This window comes from Cicer arietinum, chromosome 3 (assembly GCF_000331145.2).
Source record: "Cicer arietinum cultivar CDC Frontier isolate Library 1 chromosome 3, Cicar.CDCFrontier_v2.0, whole genome shotgun sequence".
NCBI lineage: Eukaryota > Viridiplantae > Streptophyta > Magnoliopsida > Fabales > Fabaceae > Cicer > Cicer arietinum.
The window spans coordinates 53,542,299-53,565,576 of NC_021162.2; the positions used below are offsets into that span (position 1 = coordinate 53,542,299).

Here is a 23,278-nt window from a genome sequence, read left to right on the forward strand (position 1 = left end):
GTCATACTTAGTGTTTAGATTTGGTACTAGTTGGATGTTCCGCACAAGGTGGAACATCAGCGACCTGCTGGGGTGTTGCGACCTTTAGAGATTACAGGGAGTACCATCGAGTATTGTATCAGACCGTGATCCGAAGTTCACATCACATTTTTGGGAGCATTGCACGAAGCATTGGGAACGAAGCTATGATTGAGTTCACCTACAACAGTAGTTTCCACGCAAGTATTGGAATGGTTCCAGATGAGACTTTATATGGGCGCAAGTGTCAAACGCCCTTGTGTTGGTATAAGGACGGTGGGAATATGATCGTCGGACCATTTGTTGTTGGGTAAATGGTTTGGATTTATAATTGGAGTAACTTTTCCGCTGCTTGTAAATTATAATGACTCAATTATTTATCCAAAGGCATTTCTTTATTTCTTTCTCTGCTTTATTTTAAATTCTTTTGAAAAAAAAAAAATATACCCTCGCTTTGAAAAACGGGGTGTTACACATTCAATATCACAATATTATCAAATATCACACATTTAACAAAATTAAATCAAATATCACAATAATATCAAATATCACACATTTAATGAAGTTAAATTAATCAACACCTTATAAATATTTCTATTCCATATTTTAATTTTTCAATTCTCATATTTTCACATTTATTAATTTATCACTCAAAGAGCTACTGACGTACGTAGCGAGCCCCAAATGAATCGTTTGGAAATATAGTTTTTTCGTTCATATAACAATATATTATACTGATAAAGTCAAACGCTCTCTAATCCGTTACCTTATTTTGACGCTTTCACACACAAATATGATTCCACGAGCAAATAGTCTTTGTTATTTGACTCTTTGTCCTTCAATCGATCTAACTCGACAATTTATGGGTAAACATCAAAATAAATTACGAGAAGATACTATAAAAACTAAATTCGATATTAGATCAAGGAAAATTACCATAAATCATAAACCCAATCAGTGGATAATATAGCCACTTTTCAAACGGTCGTTTTGGCATTGGTTTCACTCAAATCGGACTTACGGTGAAGGAGAACGGTGCAAAATAATGAATTCTACAAATGAAGAAGTCGGGTATTTTAGAGAGAAATTGGGTTTTTAAAATCTAGAAAATTGTGTTTAATTGACTAGATAAATGAGTAAAACAACATATAGACATCCAAGCTATATGGTTGGCTGAATTAATGACAGAATTGGGTCTAAGAATTAATGAAGCAGTAAAGTTGAAGATAAACATCAAATCAATAGCAAGACATCCAAGTGTTTGTGGAAGGAGCAAACACATATAAACAAGGTTTCATTTCCTAAGAGATCAAGTGATGAAAGGCAAGATAAAGCTAGATCAATGCAGTATCAATGATCAAAAGGTGAAGAACAATCTTGGATTAACATTAATTGAATCACTTTGAATTAGGGAGCATGTTAAATGTAATTAAAGTGATTTGTAGTTAGTTAGGGATGTTAGAATACATTTAGAAATAGTTAAGAAGGTTAGATTATGTTTTGACACTTACTGCTCAATTCCATTTTCTAAACATGTTATTTTCTTATCTCTTCTTCTCAGTTATACAACCTGTTCTAACAAAACAGTGTGACGGGGAAATGCAATGTGCTTGTTTTTGGTGATGGAGGATTGAGGAAGGGTTGTATTGTTTTTTTAGGTTTTTATTTATTTATTTCTGGTTTTGTAACGAGGGACTTGGAAATGGATTAATGCAATATAATTTGAGATAGAAAAGAGAAGTTTATTTTCTATTGTTTCTATAATGTATGTTTATAAAAGATGTAAATTAATTAGATTATTTTTATGGGTTTTATGTTTTTATTAATTCAAATAATTAATTTAAAACTTAGGTGAATAATAATTAATGACATGTAAATCAAAATTAACATTAGCTAAATTTAGTCAAAATTAGATCAAGGGTTAAAAATAAAAACCGGATAAAATTGAAGGTCAAAATCTCTAAAGAAGATATGAGATGAAATCGCTCAATTTAAAATTTTAGAAAAAAGTACATTTGAATTTAACTATTTTCCTATATGAGTCATTTTCTTGTATTTTATCCATATTTTTTCGCATCCTATTAAAATTTCTCAACAGATTATCAACTCAGCATCGCCAAATTCAATTCACGAAAACTTTGCAATGAATATTTTATGTTGAGTGTTTTTCATAAGAATGTACTTCTTATATTAATATTATAGATGCTATTAATCAATTTCTTTGAATTATCATCAATTAATTTTTTTATAAGTAAAAAATTTATTAAAAATGAGTACAAGAAATATTAAGGAAAATTCAAGGTTGATTCTAGTAAATTGTAGGTAAGTTATTCAAGTGAAATGAAAATCAATCACATACATTCCATTCATTTTGTTTTAAAATTTAAATTTGATATAGTTAATAGAGTTTAGACGACTCATTTTAATTGGTCTTGAAAACATACCCATAATGTTTTAAAGACAATATTACAAATTTTAGGTGAAATAAAAATATAAATAATTTACACACTTTGCATTTGTCAATGTACTAAGTAATAGGTGTATTTACTTTATTTTTATTTTATTAAATGTAAAGTTTCTAGTTAATAGGTGTATTTATTTTATTTTATTTTATTTTCAAACACATCTCTTATTAATACTACTAATTTATGTTGGAAAAAGAAAAAGTCAAATTTAAAATATTCATGTATCAAACGTATTTTATAAACATCAACATAAAAAATAAAAAAAATAAAAAAGACACCTTATATGCAATACCTACTTTTCTTAATATTTCTAGAAAAGAAAATGAAAACTTGTAAATAAGGATGAAGATAGTATTCTTAATATTTGTAGAAAATAAAATAAAAATTTATAATTAAGAATGGAGATAGTAAATAAAATTAAAACATAAACAAACACTAAATTTTCACATTTCGAAAACAGGATATTTTTTTTATAAATAATAAAAAAAAATTTATAACTCAGCTTTGAAAACTAAAAAATAAAACAAGTAAAAACACTAAATCTTAAACAATTCAAACAATTATTAAATAGAGTAACTCATTCAAAAGATACTATTGAAGTCCAAAGATCTCTACCCATACCACAAAATCAACGATAATAAAAAAATAAAAATAAAACTCTTAAAATAAAGTGAAGCACAAGCCTCTACTACTTTAGTTCCACAAGAAAAGCTCCATTAATTGCTTGTCATGATCGTGTTTAATATAACCTATATACAAATATATATATTACAGAGGAGACATAAAGATGATCTGAGTTTATCTTTCATCATGTAAAATTAATAAAGTCATACATAGATTAACACACGTTCATGAATCATATATAGATGGTTAAATTTTCAATGTCAAAATTCATGTGGGGCCAAAATTAACTTAGGAAAATATGGATTGAGAGGTTATGCTCTGTCATATGCAAAGTGCAACACTCCTCTAGTTTGTGTATATTCATAGTGCGCACTCTCACTAACACTAGTTGTACGATGACATCCTCAAGATAACAATTTAAAGTGTAAACTCAATAAATCACTTTCCTCTCATAAAATCTAAAATCTATTTTAAATTTCTTAGATGGTATATCAAATATAACCTAACCTAGGAAAAACGCTACAATTAAAATATTGAAATATAGAGAGCACTGCAACTTCACATGATAGGAAGTAAAAATTGACACCGATCGTCGATCACTATCCAGAAAACTTTCTCCGCTTTTATCCAAATTTCAGTATATTGTTTCACTCATTTAGCTAGTCAATTAAACAAATTTTCCATTATTTTTTACCATCCCAATTTCTCTCTAAAATATCCGACTTCTCCATTTATAAAATTCCTTATTTTGCACCGTTCTTCACCGTAAGTTCAGTTTCAGTGAAACCAATGTCAAAACGATTGTGTGAAAAGTGGCTATATTATCCACTGATTGTTTTTCTGATTTGTGGGAGTTAGATCGATTGAAGGACAAAGAGTCAAAGGACAAAGCTCTTTTGCTCGTGGAATCATATTCGTGTGTGAAAGCATCAAAATAAGGTAAGGGGTGAGAGAGTGTTTAAATTCATGAGTATAATATAATGTGAGAATTGATTAATTGATTAATGTGATATTTAATATTATTGTGATATTTGATTTAATTTCGTTAAATGTGTGATATTTGATATTATTGTGATATTGAGTGTTGAATGAATTTTATGTATATGTTTTATTTGATGTGTTTATGTGATGTGATGATGAAAAAAATGAATGCATTGTGATAATTTTATGTGATGATGATGATGTATGATTAATAATTGTGATGCTATAAATTTGTGATAAGTGTATGTTATAAGGTATGGTTGATGATAATGATGTTATCAATTTGTGATGAGTTTATGTGATTATGATGATGTGTGATTAATATAAATTTGTGATGAGAATATTGAAGTAACCTCATAGTTGATGAAAAAAATGGTGGTTCCAATTTGTTTTTGAGATGACGATCTTAATGGAGTATCATAGGCCAATAAGGAGACAAAATAAATATTGAGAAAATGTAAAGTGAAGATTATTTTGTAATCATATAGTTAGGTTCTGACAAGTCTAGTGATTATGGGGAACTACAACTGAATGAACTTGATCGTGGAGATCTGCTGTTGAGTCTTAAGGCAAAATTGTTAGACCTTGGATGGTATTCAAGTGGGGAATTCCTAGGTGACTTTGAGGTAGCACTCCAAATATCGGGAGCTACCATGCAACACACGTTTACCTCGACTGTCATGTATATGTGTCTCGGGTTAAGTTTAGGTGATCTCTGAGGACATAACCAATTTGAATTGTCCGTCCACCGAGATGGTGACATAGTATCAAACCTCCTAACCAAGTACTTCAGAGTTAGAATAGTACCATATTATGACGTAGTGTCTAAGCTCATGGATAGTGTTGCATTTTCTTGTGATTGTTTTGTTGTGATCAATATGTGTCGTGTGTCATATAAATTTTTCTTAGATGATTTGATGTTACAGTGAAATGTATTGATTTTTCTTGAGTGGTTTTGACTTTACAATGTTATAATTTTTCTTGAAGAATATTTTTGTAACGATACGGTTTATTTATGATTAATCGTGTGTTATCCTTACTTATATTAAACTATTAACATGATTTCAAAACTCACCTCATTACAAGAATATTTTTGTAATGATACGGTTTATTTGTGAAATCACAGTTATTACCCATAGTACAGGTTGGGGAGAAACCCTGCTCTGATAGCTGATATCGGGAATGAGAGTCATAAGTGTATTTTTATTTATTAAATTATAAACAACTTTTTGGATTAAAATCTTATAAGTACAAGTAAACATTTGGAATTAAGAAATTATAGTTAAATCAAGTTTATGGAGATTGCATTATTTTATAAGAGGAAAAAGTTTAAAGTGTCCCTTTTGAATTTTGAGAAATGTGATATCCTATATTAGTTATAAAAGTTTTATTTTCTTGAAAACAAATTTTCTTTATTTGCAGCGAATAAAAATTTTAAAAATTCTTGTATGAATTATTACATCTTACTTTGGAGTTTAGGGTGTCACAAATGTCTCTTAAGCCAAATACGATCTACAACCGAGTTAAAATTTATTCTAATATAGATTATTTGAATTTGATATAGTAAAATATTTTTCGACCGCTATTGAGAACACTTATCTATTTTATTGCAAATGAATAGACTTTATAAGACTGTTAGATATTATATTTAAATTGACCAAGTTAATTTGAACTACAACCTTAGCGCACCGAGCCTATTTTCATATGAGCCCAACATTAGTGAGAGAAAGAAGAAAATTGCTTCAACATAGAAATAAGGGAATGCAAATAATGGAAAGACATATTCATAGATAGTCACAAGTTCAATGAAAACGTGCTTAAATTAGTCGATTAATTTGAAATTAGAACTTAATTATAATCAATCAAAGTAATGGATTCTATGAACTACACTTTAAAATCTTATTTATACTTTATAAATACCAATTGTACAAATCATAATACACTTACATCAATCCAAATAAACCTATTTTACTTACGGTCAAAGTAATGGATTATAGGAACTACACTTTAAAATCTTATTTATACTCTATAAATATCAATTGTATAAATCATAATAAATTTACATCAATCCAAATAAACCTATTTTACTTACAGTTTATCTGCACTTCAAATTTACTTACATTATTTTCATTATTCTTAAATAGTTATCTACATAAATTGTCAAAATTAACAGTCATTGGAACAATTAAGGAATTCACAACCACTCAATCATTTTTTTATTGATGTAATCCCATTGTGCATTTGATTTGCTAAAAGACAATAGAACTAAACAGCCAAATTTTTATTGTACCCTATATTGTTTTTTTCCAAGATACAAGCAATAAACAATACCAATATATCTTTTTAAATTTTCTACTAAAATATTATTACTATTTTCTACTATTGCATTTCTCTCTCTCTCTCTTTGTCACTATTTTCTCACTCTCTCTTTCCTTCTTTTTGTTGTCTAATCTATCTCTCTCTTTCTATGTGTCTCTCCCTCACATCTCTGCCTCAAGTATCTATCCCTCTATATCATATTGATGCATCTTAGCTCCTTCTACAGACATGTCTCTCTCTTATCTTTATATATCCCTCTCTATATTTCAACCTTCAATCTTTCCCTCCTTTTAGATTAAGTAATCACAATAAACAACGATTAGCTAAATTACCGAAACTTTCTTATTAAATGTCTCTTAGGAAAATCGTGCATCATCTTTGTTTCTTCAACTCATTTTAACTCATCATAGTAAGGAAGGCACATAAAACTTTGCAGTAATCAAAAGTAACTTAGTGTTACCAACCTTCCATTTTTTATCCGTTCAAATGTGTAGGGATTAAAAAAGAGCAATTATAGTATTCAACAATGGCTAAATCGATGTAGAAATAATGTACCAATAAAAAGACATGTATTATGCATAAATTAAAAAGCATCATAGGATAAAAGTCAATGCACAATTCTATCTAATATAATATATTAAAACAAATTCTCAATTTTATTGAATGACACATCACACAATTATGTTTCACATCACTTATATTCCTAAGTGGCATTTTCATTTGCTTCTACAATTTACCTCACAAATTTTATTTCTTAATTTATCTTTTAAATCATTATATACATATGTTGAGAACCCAATGAAAATAATTTTACTATTAAAGCTTCTCATAAAAATAATTTTACTATCTTCTCACTTCAATCAACTTTTAATACTTCTTCATTTCTAACTTTTTATATTCAGATTAGTTTGTAAAAACATACATCATATCTTATATTATCTCAAGAACTATTCTTTCAATTCCTTCTTAATCACTAACGATAATTGTCGCACTAAAAGGAGGGGCAGTGAAGACCTCTAGAGAGGAATGCGCATAATATCATTTTTCATTTGTTACGACATAATTTCGAATAAGTGTTGAAGAACATCAATCAACTATGAACTATACATACCGAAGATTGATTGAAAAATATAGGAGAAAAGGTATTCAAAAATGAAAAAGAGTGCATAAGGAGGGGAAAATTTATGTTTAAGCTAGTGGATGTCGACTATACTATTGAGGTGCTTTTAATTTGTTTTCATCACTTAATTTGTTGGTTTATTTTTGCTTGGTAATTGAAGTTTTGTGCATCTCTGTGCTGCAATATTGAAAGCATCTCGACTATACAACTGTTCATGCTTGTGTATTTATATTTTCCTTGTGAAATTTCAGCTAATTAATTGGCTAATTCTTGCCATTTATGTGAAAATTATCTTGAAAATTATGAATTTAAATTAATAACGTTCTAACTTTGTTTGCAATCCTTTGCTTTAATTTTATTTGTAGGTTCAGGATACGAATGCAAATTAATAATGCTTAGTGGTTTTTTAGAGCTGAAGACACATTGAGAATGTTGAATTTTGTTCTTTCCATTCCACATATGTAGTGGATTACTTTGGATATTGTTAACTCAAGATCCTGTTTTAAATAATAAAGGAAAATTCTAGGTTGTTTCTAGTAAATTGGTGTTGGTAAGTTATTCAAATCAAATGAAAATCAATCACATACATTCCATTCATTTTGTTTTAAAATTTAAGTTTGATATAGTTAATACAGGGTTTAGATGAGTAAAATTAATTGGTCTTGGTAACATAACCATAATTTTTTAAAGACAACATCAGTGTGTAACCAAGAAAAAATGTTACAAATTTTAGGTGAAATATAAATGTTTGAAATTTACGCATTTTGCATTTGTCAACATACTAAGTAATAGGTGTATTTATTTTATTTTTATAAATATAAAGTTTCTAATAAATAGGTGTATTTTTTTTTTCAAACACATCGCTTATTAATACTACTAATTAATGTTGGAAAATGAAAAGTCAAATTAAAAATATTCATGTATAAAAGGAATTTTAGAAACATCAACATACAAAATTGACACCTTATATTCAATGCCTACTTTTCTTAATATTCGTAGAAAAGAAAATGAAAACTTATAAATAAGGATGGAGATAGTATTCTTAATATTTGTAAAAAAGAAAATGAAAATTTATAATTAGGAATGGAGATAGTAATTAAAATTAAAACGTAAACACACTATAAGTTTGCACATTTCAAAAACATAATATTTTTTTATAAATAATAACAATAATTTTATAACTCATAACTTTGAAAACTTAAAACTAAAACAAGTGTAAATACTAAATCTTAAACAATACAAATAATTATTAAATAGAGTAACTTATTCAAAAGATACTATTGAAGTACAAAGATTTCTATCCATACCACAAAATCAACGATAGTAAAAAAAAACACTTAAAATAAAGTGAAGTACAAGCCTTTAGTACATCAGTTCCACAAGAAAAGCTCTATTGCTTGCTTGTCATGATCATGTTGAATTTAACCTACATACAAATATATTATAGAGGAGACATAAGGAAGATGCGAGTTTATCTTTCATCATGTAAAATGAATAAAGTCATACATAGATTAACACATGTTCGTGAATTATATATATATGGATAAACTTTCAATGCTAAAACATGCACTACTTGAAAATCATATGAATTGAGATGTTATGCTCTTTGCCATATGTAAAGTGGAACTCCACTCTAGATTGTATATATTCATAATGTGCCCTCTCACTAACAATATATATATATATATATCCTTAAACACACACACATATATAACTCACAAGCGAACAAAGCTAACAACACTTTCAAAATAAAATTTAATGTGCTTGTAAATTTATTAAAAATTTGAATGTTGAAGCCTTAAACATAATAAAGAAATCAAATATAAGAGAAACAACACTAATGATGATAAACAAATAAAAATAATTAAAGGTTGTCACATAACATATCAATTTTTTTTTACCTTTAATTCAACCCCACAAGCACCTACAATTACCCTCGACACAAATTCCACGACCGTAAAGGGGACACTCGAAATTTAGACAATCTTCGTCTGACTTACATGGTACAGCTGTAATATATAAAATAAGAATAAAAAATATTATTGAAAAAAGATTAAGAGTTTTGTAGAATATGAAAATATAAGAATGGACTTACCACCACCATCGACTAGAGCAAGAAATAGGAACACAAAAAGGATCATAATATAAAAAACCTCGCGCTTTTTAGCCATTTTTTACTCTACCTTTGCATGCAACAAATAAAAAAGTGTTTGATCACTTTATATTGTGAAAAACCTCATGCTATGCTTATTTCAGTTGAATAGTTTTTAGTACAACGAATGATCAAATTTGTCACTTTAACTCATGTAATTGATTACTTGACCTTATAGTATATCTTTTATTTTTTATTTCTTTGCTATCCTTTCATATTAGAATGAGGTTCAAAACCAACAATATACTTCAATTAAATAGCTATTAGATTATATATTAAACTAAAAAATAGATTTCTATATTAAAGTTTTTATTAAATGTCTCTTAACCCAAATACGATCTAAAACCAAGTTAAATTTGATTATAATATAGATTATTTGAATTCGATATAATAAAATCTTTTTCGACCGCTATTGAGGACACTTTTCCATTTTATTGCAAATCAATCGACTTTATAGGGCAGTTAGATATTATATTTAAATTAACCAAGTTAATTTGAACTACAACCTTAGTGCACCAGGCTTATTTTCAAATAAACCCAGCATTAGTGAGAGAAAGAAAAAAAATGCTTCAATAGAATTAAGGGAATGCAAATAATGGAAACGCATATTCATAGATCGTCACAAGTTCGAAGAAAACGTACTTGAATTAGTCGATTAATTTAAAATTAGAACTTAATTATAATCGGTCAAAGTAATGGGTTGTAGGAACTACACTTTAAGATCTTATTTATACTCTATAAATACCAATTGTACAAATCATAATAAACTTACATTAATTTAAATAAACCTATTTTACTTGCACTTTATCTGCTCTGCAAATTTACTTACGTTACTTTAATTATTTTTGTTGTACACTATTTTCTTTAGAAATTAATCAGGAGACTGAAATCAAGAATTTCAAAAGCAGAAATTATGGTCCCTCCAAAAACGACGGTAGAATTTTTTGTCCAAGATACAAGGAATCAAGAATACCAAAATATCTCTTTGCCATTTTCTCATGTCTATCTCATCTATCTCTTTGTCACTTTTTCCATCTTTCTGTTGTCTAGCATCTCTCTTTTTATTGTTTCATCTCTCTCTCTCTCTCTCTCACTCTCTCTCTCTCTCTCTCTCTCTCTCTCTCTCTCTCTCTCTCTCTCTCTCTCTCTCTCTCTCTCTCTCTCTCTCTCTCTCTCTCTCTCTCTCTCTCTCTCTCTCTCTCTCTCTCTCTCTCTCTCTCTCTCTCTCTCTCTCTCTCTCTCTCTCTCTCTCTCTCTCTCTCTCTCTCTCTCTCTCTCTCTCTCTCTCTCTCTCTCTCTCTCTCTCTCTCTCTCTCTCTCTCTCTCTCTCTCTCTCTCTCTCTCTCTCTCTCATATATATATATATCATATCTCTTCATCTTATCACTTTAACTCATTTTAAATAATCATAGTAAGAAAGGCACATAAAACTTTGTGGTAATCAAAAGTCACTTAGTGTTACCAACCTTTCATTTCTTATCCGTTCATATGTGTAGGGATTACAAAAGAGCCATTATAGTATTAACAATGGCTAAATCATTGTAGAGATAATGTACCAATGAAAGCAACATGTATTTATGCATAAATTAAAAAGCATCATAGGCTAAAAGTCAATGCACAAATTTATCTATTATAATATATTAAAATAAATTCTCAATTTTTATTGAATGACACATCGCACACTTTTGTGTCACATCATTAATATTCTTGTGTGATAGTTTCATATGTTTCTACGATTTATCTCACACATTTTATTTTGCAATTTAACTTTTACATCATCATATACATATGTTGAGAACTCACACACAAAAGTTCTTCATGAAAATAATTTTTCCATTAAAGCTTCGCATAAAAATAATTTTATTATCTTCTCACTTCAATCAACTTTGAATACTTCTTCATTTCTAACTTTGTATAATCAGATTAGTTGGTAAAAAATTACATCAAATTTTATATTATCTCAAGAATCATTCTTTCAATTACTTCTTAAACTTTGGTGGAGAGTACTATTTAGATATAAAGTTTTTTATTTACACAACATTACATCATTCATGGCTTCTCAATTCTCCTCCCAAGCATCAATGGAAAATGTGAGTTTGTGTAACCTATCAGTGATTTCCTCAATTGAGTCAAATCATTAATAATAAAAGACATCAAATAAACAAATAAGAAACCAAATATCTAATAAGAAAAGTTATTTGTTGTAATCACTAACGATAATGGTCGCACAAAAAGGAGGGGCAGTGAAGACCTCTACATAGGAATGCACACAATATCATTTTTCAGTTGTTAAGACATAATTTTGAGTATGTGTTGAAGAAGATCAATGAACTATGAACTATACATACCAATGATTGATTGAAACATTTAGGAGAAAAAGTATTCATAAATGAAAAAGAGTGCATAAAGAAAGGAAAAGTTATTTTTAAGCAAATGGATCTCGACTATACAATTAGGGTGCTTTTAATTTGTTTTCATCACTTAATTTGTAGGTTTATTTTTTATTGGTAATTGATGTTTTGTGCATCGCTGTGCTGCAATATTGAAAGCATCTCGACTATACAATTGTTTATGCATGTGTATCTATATTTGCCTTGTGGAAGTTCAACTAATTATTTGACTAATTCTTGCCTTTTTATGTGAAAATTTTCTTGAAAATTATGAATTTAAATTAATAATGTTCTACATTTGTTGTCTATCCTTTGCAGAGTGGTTTAATAGAGCTGAAAACACACTGAGAATGTTGGATTTTGTTTTTTGCGTTTTGCATTTTTTATTAGATTTTATATCATTGCTTTGTAAATTTGTACAAAATCTTGTATGTTATATAAAGCAGAATTCAGCTCATTGTAAAATTTAATTCTTAGTTCAATCAATTCATGAAATTCAATATGGTATCAGAGCCAAATCAATTTATCATGCTCAACTTTGGCACTATTAATTTGGTCACATTTCTGATAAGATCCTTAGATCTTTAAGCAATAAAATACCTTTTACCATGACAAATCAATTTACTTCTTCTATGTGTCAAATATGCCCTCTTGCATAATTTCGACGATTGTCTTTTCCTTCTTATAATCACATCTCAGTTGCTCCTTTTCCTTTGTTGCATTGTGATATTTGGGGTCCTTATGGCCACCCTAGCTATGATGGCAAAATATACTTTCTCACTTTGGTGAATGATTGTTCTAGATACACCTGGATTTTTATGCTTAATAAGAAATCTGAGGCAATAGCTGCAATAATTAAATTTTTTGCAATGGTCAAGACTCAGTTTGGTGTCACTATCAAATGTCTTCGATTTGACAATGCCAAGGAATTATCCCTCACCCTATTTCTACAAAACCAAGGCGCCTTGCATCAGTTTTTCTGTGTTGAAAGGCCATAACAGAATTATGTCATAAAATGCAAACACCAACATTTGTTGAATGTTGCTCGTGCATTGATTTTTTTAGTCCAAGGTGCGAATTACTTTTTAGAAGAGAATGTGTTGATACTGCAGCCTTCTTGATCAACAGATTGCCCTCTCCAATTCTCAAGGACAGATCTCCTTATCGGGTTTTATATGGTAGGGGTCCGGATTACAAATATTTACGGTTTTTTGGCTGTCTGGCCTATGCAGCCACATTTCCATCCTGTCGCAACAAGTTCATTGCAAGAGCTATTCCCACTGTCTTTGTTGTTTAGCCTCATGGCTATAAAGGTTATAGATTATTCAGCATTCAAACTCATGAGTTTTTTTATCTCAAGAGATGTCATTTTTCATGAGACCACTTTCCCATTTCATTACTTACCTAATACATCTATCTCAGAAGATCCATTTCATGATTTGGTGATTGCCACTCCCATTCCTAAACACAACACACCATTTTATGATCCCCTGTCCAAGCCTAATATTCAACGCCCACTAGACAATCTAAATCTTCCAGATAACTCAGATAATATTTCCCATTATATTTCTACACTGCGTAGATCCACCAGAAATACTTGTTTACCCACTTACTTAAATGACTATGTGACGACATCTCAGTCACCCTTATATTCCATTCAACAGTTTTGTTCTTATACTCATCCAAACCCATTGTAACACCCCGATTTTCAAAGCGAATGTGTATTTTTTTTTTTCAAAAGAGATTAAAATAAAACAGAGAAAAACAAATAAGGAAATACCTTTGGATAAATAATTGAGTCATTATAATTTACAAGCAGCGGAAAAGTTTCTCAAAATACGAATCCAAAGTATTTACACTTCCAAAAGGTGGTACATAGACCCCATCATAAATAACATGTCAAACAAACAATATTAGTATAGGTACAGTTTTCCGAATTACAATACTGCAACCCAAAAAGAAGGACGTCTAGTCCCTATACATCAACCTAATCTGATCATCCTACCAAAAAACTATACACCCTGAGTGATCTCCATGCGCCCCATGAGATCCTCCTACATAGCTCCAGTCAAGCATTCCCATCCGTAGGGTACGAACCGGCAGGATCGTCCTGGCTCTCATCTGAGGGCAAAGCCCAGATTTCCACAATAGTTGTAAAGGGTCACCAACCGAAATTAACAGATAACACATAACATTTAAGTTTTAAATGCACAAAATAACCTTTCAACTAAGCATGCACCTTAAAAGGATTTCTCATATGCTAAAAGTTCATGTAATGCTTGCCAATTAAAGATGAAATCAAAATAAAGTTCTCAATCCATCAAGTAATACATCACTGACCAAAACATTGATAAATCAATTGAGCAATCGATTATCTAACTCAAAATAAGGATTTAAGTAAACAAGATATTAAGAGATTCCCCATTCTTAATACTCTTTTAACTTAAACGATTTCCGAAACGAATATTAAGTAAACAAGATATTAAGAGATTCCCCATTCTTAATACTCTTTTAACTTAAACGATTTCCGAAACGAATATTAAGTAAACAAGATATTAAGAGATTCCCCATTCTTAATACTCTTTTAACTTAAACGATTTCCGAAACGAATATTAAGTAAACAAGATATTAAGAGATTCCCCATTCTTAATACTCTTTTAACTTAAACGATTTCCGAAACGAATATTAAGTAAACAAGATATTAAGAGATTCCCCATTCTTAATACTCTTTTAACTTAAACGATTTCCGAAACGAATATTAAGTAAACAAGATATTAAGAGATTCCCCATTCTTAATACTCTTTTAACTTAAACGATTTCCGAAACGAATATTAAGTAAACAAGATATTAAGAGATTCCCCATTCTTAATACTCTTTTGACTTAAGCGATTTTCAAAACAAACTTTAAGTAAACAGAAATATTAAGAGATTCCCCATTCTTAATACTCTTTTAACTTAAACAATTTTCAAAACAAACTTTAAGTAAACAGAAATATTAAGAGATTCCCCATTCTTAATACTCTTTTAACTTAAACGATTTCCAAAACGAATATTAAGTAAACAAGACATTAAGAGATTCCCCATTCTTAATACTCTTTTGACTTAAACGATTTTCAAAACAAAGCATACACTGACTCCACCCACAACAATCGTTAAGCAAATGCAGATATTAAAAGATTCCCCATTTTTAATACTCATTTAACTTAAACGATTTTCACACAAACATTAAGCAAATAGAAATATTAAGAGATTCCCCATTCTTAATACTCTTTTAACTTAAACGATTTTCCAAAACAACATTAAGTAAACCGAGATATTAAAAGATTCCCCATTCTTAATACTCGTTTAACTCTAATGGTTTTCAAATTCCACACAAAACAAACTCAAACCTATTATCAGATCGAATCCACAACTCACACCAAAACACATCAATTCATTTCTCCACAAAATCCAACCATACACACGACAAATTTCATCAATATCAATTAAGAACACGTCAAATACGACGAACACAAATCAACACAATCCACCACTCAAACCCAACAAGTTTCATTTACTCAAAATCATACATAAGGAGTTTAAATTCATTTTCCACGAAACATTCATCAAATATAACCAAAACCTAACTCTAAGATTTTACCCATAAAGCCTTAGATTCATTTTCCCCCAAATCAATACTCCAACCCTAACAAAATTCTTTTCCACACAACCACAGATAAGTCCCTAAATGCAAACTAAAAGTTTGGAAGGAGCCCTTACCTTAACGTTAGCTTTAACGTGCGAACACGGTACCGCGAGTAATTCCGATAAAATCTCCGCTCGCGACGTCGCTTCCAAGTTAGTCCACTAGCACCGTAGTGTGGTGGTGAGCAACTTTCCCCTTCTATCTCTTCGCGAAACGAAGCTTAGATCTAGATGAAACGGAGAGGTTTGTGTTTGACGGTTTTGAAATCCCTAACACTGTTTTTCTTCGTTTTCGAATCAAACAAAAAGAATGAAGTCAAGTAATCTTCTCTTTCACACTCAATAAACCTTGGGTTTCTAATCTTGAAGAAAGGAAGCAAAGAAAAACGAAAATGGAGGAGGGAGGAATTTGAGTGCGCGAGACAGGGAGAGGAAGATGGAAAATCTGGTTTTTCTTTCCTTTCTCTTTCTTTCCTTTGTTTTTCCTTTCTTCCTTTTTCCTTCTTTCCTTTTTATATCCTTTTCTTTTCCTTTTCCTTCCTTCTAATTTCCTTTCTTTCTATTTCTTTTCTTTTTCCCTCCAAACAACTATATATATAAATTATAATTAACAAATATCTCAAAATATCTAGATATTTGTTAATTTACCCTTTCACCCATAACGCATAAAAATCTCCATAAAGGATTCACCGCAGTTAATTTAATTTATTTATCGACGAGTAATTCTAAACGGCATCAAAATATCTTTTTGATCATATGAACTCCAAAATATTATTAACTTTGGCTAAAAAGCCTCCGAGCCAAAATCCAAAATACACAAAAATACAAAAAGTATACTTTAAAATTATGGGTCTTACACCCATCTTACAAATCCTTCAAATGTGCAATATTAGCTATTTCTGAACCTCAATTTTTCCATCAGGTAGTGTCTAGCCCTGAATGGAGACAAGCTATGAGTGAAGAAACCAAAGCCTTGGAGGCCAACAATACTTGGTGTCTTGTTTCCCTCCCACCAAGTAAACATTGTATTGGCAACAAATGGGTACATAAAGTGAAATTCAAACCTGATGGCAGTGTGGATCGTCACAAAGCTCGTTTGGTAGCCAAGGGTTATACTCAACAACATGCTATTGACTTCACAAATGCTTTTTCCCCTGTTGCCAAGCTCACTTCTGTTCGTATTTTGCTCACAGTGGCAGCAACAAAGAAATGACATTTGTTGCAATTAGATGTGAATAACGTGTTCCTTAATGGTGAAATTTTTGAAGAGGTTTATATGACTCCTTCTTTGGGTTACCATCCTACTAAAAAAGGTTTGGTTTGCAAGCTAAACAAATCCCTGTATGGCCTTAGACAGGCATCGCGACAATGGTTTTGCAAGTTCTCCACCACCTTGCTTGCTCATGGTTTTGTTCAGTCTAGAAACGATTATTCCTTATTACTTATCGTTCAGGTCCCTCTCAGATCATTCTACTTGTTTATGTAGAGGATATTGTGTTGGCAGGCCCAAATTCCACTAAAATTGTTGAGACTTAAGCTCTCATTCAGTTATTGTTCAAAATAAAAGTTCTTGGGAACTTGAAGTATTTCGTAGGCTTGGAAATTGCTAAGTCAATCAATGGCATATCACTTTCTCAGCATAAATATACTCTCGATCTGCTTGAGAATACTAGTTTTTTGGGCTGCAAACTTGTCTCACTCCTAATGGATCCCAATGCTAAACTTTCAGCCACTGAAGATACTCCTATTTCTGATCCATCACTTTATTGACGACTCATTGGCAGACTCATGTACTTGACTATACCACACCCTGATATTAGCTTTGTTGTTCATCTCCTTGTTGTTCACCATCTTTTGCAATACCTTAAATCTGCACCAGGCCAAGGTCTCTTGTTTCATTCAACTAATTCTCTTACATTTTCAGCTTATGATGATGCTGATTGGGGCAACTGTGTGGATACTAAAAGATCCACTAATGATTTTTGTCTCTTCCTTGGTGACTCTTTAGTTTCTTGGAAGGCAAAAAACAACCTAAAGTCTCTAAATCTTCTGGTGTAGCTGAGTATAGGGCATTGTCCTCTGCTTCTAGTGAAGTTGTTTCGTTGCAACGTTTACTTATTCACTTTGAAGTCTCTCCAACTTCAGTTATGGTTTTTGTGACAACAAATCTACCATCCATCTTGCCTTTAATCCTGCCCACCATGAACGTTCTAAACATATCGACATTGACTACCATTTTATACAAGAATTGGTTCAGTTAAACTTGCTAAAACTCATTCATGTCAAAACTCAGCATCAATTAGTTGACATCTTTACTAAGGCTCTTCCCACTCAAGCCTTCACCACTATCATTTCCAAGCTGGGAATCATCAACATCTATTCTCCATCTTGAGGGGCGGTGTTAGATGATATATCATTGCGTTGTAAAATAATCAGTTACTTAGTTTTGACAGTTAGTTAGTTATATGAGTTAGTTAGAGATTGTGCAAGTTAGTGTGAGTTAGTTTGTACTAAATCATGCATGTTATATAAAGTAGAATTCAGAGCATTGTAAAATTTAATTCTTAATTCAATCAATTGATGAAATTCAATATTTTTAGTGGATTGTTCTTGGTATTGTTAAATTTATTATAATATATAACAACAATTTGTATTATCACAATTGTTATATTTTTAAATTTTTATAGTATTACAATTTAAAATTATTTTTATTGATATTGATGTGAGTCATAGAGCATCAAATAAAGCTTGCCAACAATTAAAATTGGAGTCAAACATAAGTATAAAAATGACTTGGTAAAAATAGAATTTATATAACAAAATTGACAATGAGATAACAATAGAATAATTTGTGAGGCTCTTTTCATATATTATTAATAGATAAATATAAGAATTAAGTTTTAATTAGAATAAGAATGGATAGCATTTTTATACTAACTATTTTCATGATAATACTTTATAATCATTTTATATATATTGTTCAAATATGTTAATTCTCATTTAACTTAATTTAATTAAAGCTACAGTAAATTGTCAAAAATATAAAAAATAAACCTCCAGTAAATACAACTTCATTCAACCTAGGTGAAGGGTGGCCATAAAATAAGTTGAATGAAAGAGTATTATTATTATTACTGAATTTTCAATTACATTCAAAATTAATTATTTAAAGAACGAGTATTTAATCTTAATAAATCCTTAATCCCTTACGGTATTGAAAATTATGATAAATCATTTTAAGGCGAAGAGAGATTGAGAAAGAACTTAAATAAATTCATTTGAATAACCAAAAAATTAAATTTTATACACTAGAGATTTTCGTCAAAGTTTACTCATCCCTAACACAATAAATTTAGCTTTTTATGAAAATAAACCAACACTAAAGAATAAAGAGTAATTAAAAGTGTTCTCCAAGAGAGATTCTTGATGAAGTAGATTTGTTGATGTTCAACAGGTTAATATTTACTCTTAATTTTTTTTAATGTTTTTGAAAAATTATATTTAAAAATATATTGATTATATTAAAACAAATCACTCTAATAATGATCTTCAATATATTCCACTTTATTAATTAGTGATTCTCTATGTGCCATATAACGCCCTAAATTTTATAATAAATTATTTTATTAGTTAAGTACGATTTTAAATAATTTATTTAATGTTAAAATTATTTTAGAATATATGATGATAAATTTTCTGACTATTTTTTTTTTTTGTTATACAGGTGATTTCTATGATGTGCTAGTTTTATAAACATTAGATTACATAAGCGATATAAATAATAAATATTATATTTTATTCTTTGATCTATTTTTTAAAAATAATAGTATTTTAGTGTAATATATATATTTATAAAAAAAATATTTTATACGATTTATGTGTATATACGTGTACTCAATTAATGTAATGCTTTTGTGTGTATTTGACTGATATTAAGTATGCACATAGTTATATTTCAATTATTTATAACTATTTTCTATTTTAAGTTATTTTTTTTATAAATAATTATCTTGAGATAGTAGTGATATTGTGTTTGATTTCCTTTATTTTTATATACTGTTATGGTATTGTAATTTTATATATATTTATTATGATTTAGTAATTAATATAAAATATTGACGTTATATTTATTTATTTTATAATTTTGACTATTTTCTAATATGATGGTATTATTATAATGTGAGTATTTTGAGAAATAAGTATAATTGTAGAGATTATTTTGAATGTGAGAGTTTTAATTATTAGTAATATATTTTTTTATATTGATTATTTTAATTACTCTAATTTATAAATTATTAGTAAAAATTGGAAAAAAAATTAGAAAATTGACACCGATGATCGTTAACTGTCCCAGATATGTTTCTCTGTTTTCACCCAAATTTGAGTATGTTGTTTCTTATATTTAGTTAGTCAATTAAACATAATTTTTCAGAATTATTAACAACCCCAATTTCTCTCTAAAATACCCGACTTCTCCGTTTGTAGAATTCGTTATTTTGCACCGCTCTCCTTCACCGTAATCCCGATTTGAGTGAAACCAACGCCAAAACGACTGTGTGAAAAGTGGCTATATTACCCACACTGATTGGTTTTCTGATTTGAGGTAATTTTCTTTGACCGATTTCTGAATTTATTTTTTTTGAATATCTCCTCATAATTTATATTTGACGTTTACCCATAAACTGTCGAGTTAGATCGATTGAAGGACAAAGAGTCAAAGAACAAAGACTATTTGGTTGTGGAATCGTATTCATAGTTGAAAGCATCGAAATAAGGTAAGGGGTGAGAGGGCGTTTGAATTCATGAGTATAATATATTGTGAGATGAATGGGAAAACCGTATTTCTCAACGATTCATCCGAGACTCGCTACGTACTACCGTAGCCCTTTGAAAATAAATTAATTAATATGAAAAATGGAAATTGTGAGATTAAAATTTGGAATAGAAATAATTATAAGGTGTTGATTGATTCGTTAAATGCGTGGTATTTAATTTTATTGTGACATTTGATTTAATTTCGTTAAATGTTGGGCATTTGATATTGTCGTGATACTTGATTTAATTTCATTAAATGTGTGGCATTTGATATTATTGTGATATTTGATTTAATTTCGTTAATTGTTGGGCATTTGATATTATTGTGATATTTGATTTATTTTCGTTAAATGTGTGACATTTGATATTATTGTAATATTTGATTTAATTTCTGTAAATGTGTGGTGTTTGATATTCTTGTGATATTAGATGTTGAATGAATTTTATGTATATGTTTGATTAGACGTGTTTATGTGATGTAATAATAAAAAGTGAAATTATTTTGATACGCTTATGTGATTATGATGATGTATAATTAATAATAACGATGTTATAAATTTGTGACAAGCCTATGTGATGATGTATGCTTGATGATAGTGATGCTATAAATTTGTGATGAGTTTATGTGATGAGATATGATTAATGATAGTGATGTTGTGAACTTGTGATGAGAATATTGAAGTAACCCCATAGTTGGTGAAATAATTGTGATGTCAATTTGTGTTTGAGATGACGGTTCTTAATAGAGTATCATAGGCCAACGAGGGGAGAAAATAAATATTGAGAAATTGTGAAGTGAAGATTATTTTGTCATCCTATAGGTAGGGTCTGACAAGCCTAGTGATTCCGGGGAAGTACAACTTAATGAGTCTGATCTTGGCGGTCTGTTGTCGAGCCTTAAGGCAAGATTGTTAGACCTTGGAGGTATTCGGGTGGGGAATTCCTAGGTGACTTGGAGGTAACACTCCAAATGTCGGGAGCTACCACACAACACATGTTTACCTCGACTGTCACGTATATGTGTCTCGAGTTGAGTTGAGGGGATCTATGAGGACACAGCCGATTTGAATTGTTTGTCCACCGGGATGGTGGCATAGTATCAAGCCTCCTAACCAATTACTTCAGATCTAGAAGGGTACCACATTGTGAAATAGAGTATAAGCTCATGAATAGCATTGCATTTTATTGTAATTGTTTTATTGTTATTAATATGTATCGTATGTGGTGATAATTTCTCTTAGACAATTTGATGTTACAGTGAAATCTATTGATTTTCCTTGAGTGATTTTGACCTTTGAATGCAATATTTTCTTGATGGAATATTTGTGTAATGATACGGTCCTATTATGATTGTTTGTGTGTTCTTCTTACTTGTATTATAATGTCATCATGATTTCGAAACTCACCTCCTTCGTTGTTTGTGTTTGACTGGTTGGGCCCTGCGTTTGCGAAACCGCAGTTATTACAGGTTAATGAGTCTTGAAGTTCAAGTTTGGGAGGAATCCCGCTCTGATAGGTGATACCAGAAATAAGGGTTTTAATTTGTATTTTACTTATTTAATTTGAATTGAATTTTTGTATGAAATCCTTAGAAGTACTAGTAAGTTTTTAGAATTAAATCAAGTAATTATACTTAAATCAAGCTTATCGAGATTGCACTATATTAATGGATAAAATAAGTTTAAAGTGTTTTTATTTTTATTTTTGAGAAACGTGATATCATAAATTAAATATAAAGTTTTATTTTCTTGATAATATATTTTTATTTATCCGCTGCAAATTTTATAGGAATATGATATAAATTATTATATATATTATTTTGGGACTTAGGGTGTCACATGTCATGTAAGTGAAATATATTTATTTATTTGTGAAAAATTGTCAAAAAGAAAATTTTCTTGCTTGTGAAACAATGGAACAATTGCGCCACTTTCATTTTGTTTTAAGAAAATTCAGATTTTGACGAAATAACTGATTTAAGTATTTGGGTTGTTTGTCAATGGTTTTATTTCTCATAGTCATTTTTCAGAGTGAAAAATATTAAACGTGACTATTTTATAAATCAGATTATTTCTATCATGAAAAAAGTTATTGACGAGAGTTGTTAGTAGTTCTTCTTCTATAAACGAATGCAATGTGAGTTAAGGTGGTTGACACTAATTTTTAGATGAGAGTTGAATAATGTGATGTGATTATCATTAAGTATCATAAAAGATAGTTGTAAGAGTTTAGAATTAGATTTAAGTCGGTAATTTTTCTTGTTAGGAATTTTTAGAGATTTATTTATAATTAAGAGAGTATATTAATTAAAGGATGGAGGACAATAACTCCCTTCTCCTTTAAATATGAGAACCCCGCGACCTCCCACCATTACCCATTCATTTCATTTTTTTTTTTTTTTTTCGTTTCATATTCTTCCTTCTCTTTAAACACACAAACCCTAGAAAGTTTATGATTTTTAGTGTCAAAGATGTAAATTTCATAGTGTCAAAGATGTAAATTTCTGATTTTTATAGTAAGGATGTCAACTTTATGCTAAAGTTTGAGACCATAGATATCTTGAAAAACATTAATTTATTATGATTTTGGATTTTGATAACGTGGTTTAATTTGACAAAATTTTATCTCTAGAAAGTTTAAGTAAAAGGAAATTTTGAGAAAATAAAGCGTCAAAGATTTTATTTTTATGGCTATTTTTATGGTGGTGATA

At 29.6% G+C, this 23,278-nt stretch overlaps 1 long non-coding RNA gene across 1 annotated transcript; it reads right to left on the reverse strand.

Moving 5' to 3' along the window:
- Window positions 1-8,750: 8,750 nt before the first annotated feature.
- Window positions 8,751-9,863, reverse strand: LOC105852967 (uncharacterized). The gene is made up of 3 exons (XR_001144817.3): window positions 9,623-9,863; window positions 9,429-9,536; window positions 8,751-8,953 (listed from the first exon to the last, which is right to left on the reverse strand). It is a non-coding gene; the product is annotated as an uncharacterized lncRNA (long non-coding RNA).
- Between the last annotated feature and the right edge of the window lie 13,415 nt (window positions 9,864-23,278).